The 3232-nt window shown below is 39.0% G+C and overlaps 1 pseudogene; it reads right to left on the bottom strand.

Moving 5' to 3' along the window:
• Positions 1-277: 277 nt before the first annotated feature.
• Positions 278-925, bottom strand: LOC148938809 (tRNA N(3)-cytidine methyltransferase METTL6 pseudogene; annotated as a pseudogene).
• Positions 926-3232: the final 2307 nt, after the last annotated feature.

Below are 3232 nucleotides of genomic sequence, written 5' to 3'. Positions count from 1 at the left end.
TCATGCATACTTGTCAAATTCACACTTTGTAGTCAGGAGTGTCAATAGCTAAAATTTTCAGGAGAAGGGGGACAATGGATTTTACCGACTGCCAGGTAACTTTTAATGACTGAATTGTATAATATTACTTTTTTTCTTTACCAACACAGGCTGATCTTCTTTCATCAATTTTACGTCATGTTTTCACCCGTTTACATAAAAAAAAACTAAGTTAATAAAATATAGGCACTTGCTGAAGACACCCCCCCTCATACATGACGCTCCTATTTGTGGTAGCTTACCTTGTTGTGGAGACATCAATCTGAAAAGCATTAATAATCCCAGGATTATACTCTTTGTTCTCCTTTACTAATTCTATAGCCTTGAAACTGATATCACAAGCATGAATGAAATCTGCCACCCCTTCTCTCATCAATGGAAAAATGAAGTTACCAACACCACATCCAACCTCCAAGAGCACCATATTTGAGCTGGAATTATTTCCCCTCAACTCATAGAATTCACGCAGTGTCCAATTTCTGTCCCTGAAAAATCGTTCTTCATTTCTTTTATAGAATAGATCCCAGTGTTTCTTTGACTCATTAACAAATTTAGTTGCTTTAAAGCTCCCAACTAAGCTCTCATCTTGTTTGGCAAGTAATTTTTCCTCATCTTCTGTCAAAGTCCTTGGTTCTCTTGTATATTCATCTGACAGGTCACCCATGCTAAAATGCAAACCCTTGTCAATAATTTCTCAGAACACACCATGTTTTTGTTTATAAGTAAAAGGACACGCATATACATATATAAATAGTGGGTAAAACTTTTAATGAAGAAAGAGAGCAAATATACTAAAAAAAAGCCTGAATATTTTGGTTTCCCATCTGGCTCCTCTTTCTCTTTCAGTCTCTCTCTCTCTCTCTCTCTCTCTCTCTCTCTCTCTCTCTCTCTCTCTCTCTCTCTCTCTCTCTCTCTCTCTCTCTCTCTCTCTCTCTCTCTCTCTTTCTCTTGACATTTCCTTTGTTTTGTGCTTTACAATTAAGTCATGAATATAGTGTCTTATAGGCAACACTTAGAGAAATTGGATGAGACTTGCCTCCAAAGAAGAATGAAAAATGACTATCTTGTAAATAGTGGATTACAGAATGTACTTAAGCTTAACTTCATCATAAAAACATTTTGTATAAAGTTTGCTTGCAGATTGTTTTGATTTTAATCTGAGTCAATTTAAAGAATAAAGAAACACCCTGGATACACCCTGGTAAACAAAAAAACCTATGTCTTTTTTACCTTAGAAATTAGAAACTAATTAAATGCAGCGGCTTGTACTTTAGAGGCCACAAGTGCTCAGCAAAGGGGAACCAGTAAAGCAAGTGCAGGCAGATGAGCAACTTTACATAAATGTGCAAGAGTAAGGCAGCATATGAACCTGAAACAAGCAGCAAGGCATAAGAGAGGGACGGAATTCATGATTGAGTCCATCTCTCGTGAAGGAAAGATGGAAAACTCTTATGCACTAATAAGACTGACAGATCAGAACAATGAACTGGTGTTCAACATAGATACTGGTGCTGACACAAGCATTTTTCCACTCAAAGACTTTAATAAATTGTCTTTAATAAAAGACTTTAATAAAGTTCATACAAAAAGCACCTCCAATGCTACAGAACAGGTTGTTAGCTGTTCAGCTGCATGAATCAAGGTGAAGTACAGACCTGGAAAGTTATATACACCTTGCATATCTAGATATGGAACTACAGGTAGACCAGGAAGTCCTGATGCACTCAGTTCTTCAAACCCTACCCATAGGTATGGTATCATGATACCATAGGCATCATGATTGAGTCCATCTCTCGTGAAGGGAAGATGGAAAACCCGTATGCACTAATAAGAGAGACAGATAAGAACAGTGAACTGGTGTTCAACATAGATAATGTTGCTGAGGCCAACACTTTTCCATTCAAAGATTTTAATAAATTGGCAAGAAAGCCCGTACTGTTGCCGACTGCTGATGTGCTGACCAGCTTCACCAGAGGACAGCTAAAGGTAAGTGGTATAGTCAACCTAAAAGTCCAGTACAAGAACCAAAACCGTTGGATCCATGCTTTTCATGTGTTATGCACAGATAGAGCACATATTCTCATCTGCCAGTTGAGCAAATGACCACGCCTACTCAATCTGGTCCTTAATGCCAATATTATAGACATTATCAGACCAGGACTCCAAATCCTCTTAAATGGATTTAGAGAGGGTTTTGACAGCATAGGAACATTGCCCATACCCTAAACGATTCATCTCAAAGAGGGTGCAATACCTACTGTTCAGCCACTAAAGTGAGTTCTGTTTGCCTCGCAGAAAGTTTAAAGAGGAGCAGGACAGGCTGAAGTCAATTTGGATCATAGTAAAAGTGACCAAACCAAAACTGTGGGTGAATTTTGTGGTCCTGGCAAGAAAGGCTGATGGGTCACTCAAGATGTGTTTGGACCCTGTTGACTTAAACAGAGAAACTAAGAGACTGCATTACCCTGCATTAGTATTTGACAAAGTAGCAGCAAGATGTAAAGGTGCCAAGAAATTCTTCAAGATGGATGCTCAAAATGAGTACTGGTCAATGGTTTTGGACAAACCATCCTTACAATCGAGAATATTCAATACCAGGCACGGCCAGTACAGACGGAAGTGATACCCATCTGGACTGATTTCAGCACAGGACATATACCAGCACAAGATGGAGGATGTTTTTGTAAAAGTAGATGTCAGCCTGACTGTAGATGACATAGCAGACAATAGTAGTAACATCACTGAACATGATACAAAACTAGGGTAGTACTCTAAGCCACAAGAGACAATGGAGTCTGACCCCATAGGGAAAAATATGCTTTCATTGCCACCTCCATGACACTACTTCAGACACAAATTGAAATCAAGCAGCATCACACCTGACCCAGAGAAAACCAAGGCGTTAGAAAACAACACTGCACCATAAAACTAAGAAGAACTATAGACAATATTGGATATGTATAACTACCTATCCAGATACATCCCAACCTTTCTCTCGTTATAGCCCTAGAAAGCAGGATGTAACCACATTTTTTGCACATCCTACTGTCTGAAATACAATCAGTAAGATGAGTACCAGTACCCAAAACAATCTGTAGACACGTTCCTCTGGCAAACATCAAATGAATCCTCCTCTGTATTGTGGAGTACCACCGTATTGGAGCCATGTTTGACCACTATAATCACTGTTGCT

The sequence above is a fragment of the Artemia sp. Qi Xiang Cuo genome, unplaced genomic scaffold (assembly GCF_049724085.1).
Source record: "Artemia sp. Qi Xiang Cuo unplaced genomic scaffold, ASM4972408v1 HiC_scaffold_718, whole genome shotgun sequence".
NCBI lineage: Eukaryota > Metazoa > Arthropoda > Branchiopoda > Anostraca > Artemiidae > Artemia > Artemia sp. Qi Xiang Cuo.
Note: the sequence above shows the minus strand (reverse complement) of the source record. Positions and strands in the feature narration are given on the sequence as shown.